A 292-nucleotide genomic window follows, 5' to 3' on the forward strand; every position below is an offset into this window, starting at 1 on the left:
CAAACTGAATGATTCCTCTTGTGTTCTGGAAAGACAACTATTTAATGAACAAAGCAAAATAAAACATAAAGGAACTTAAGCTAATTTATATCACATCACCAACATGATTATTTCAACAAAACAAGTTAATAATTTTTTCTTTTACATCAGTTATGAGTTATATCTCACCATACTAGGTATGATGACGCAATTGTCTATCAATATAAGCTCTATACTTTAAATGATCAAGAATTAGAATAGAAATGTAATATTAAAATTATTTGTGTTATCTATCAAGCAATGGAAGTTTGAA

General features: G+C 26.4%; 1 protein-coding gene across 2 annotated transcripts in view; it reads left to right on the top strand.

Moving 5' to 3' along the window:
* grid1b (glutamate receptor, ionotropic, delta 1b) overlaps window positions 1-292 on the top strand; it is a gene marked incomplete at its 3' end in the record, with an annotated part of 390,408 nt that overhangs the window by 96,425 nt on the left and 293,691 nt on the right.

The sequence above is a fragment of the Etheostoma spectabile genome, chromosome 21, assembly GCF_008692095.1.
Source record: "Etheostoma spectabile isolate EspeVRDwgs_2016 chromosome 21, UIUC_Espe_1.0, whole genome shotgun sequence".
Classification (NCBI taxonomy): Eukaryota; Metazoa; Chordata; class Actinopteri; order Perciformes; family Percidae; genus Etheostoma; species Etheostoma spectabile.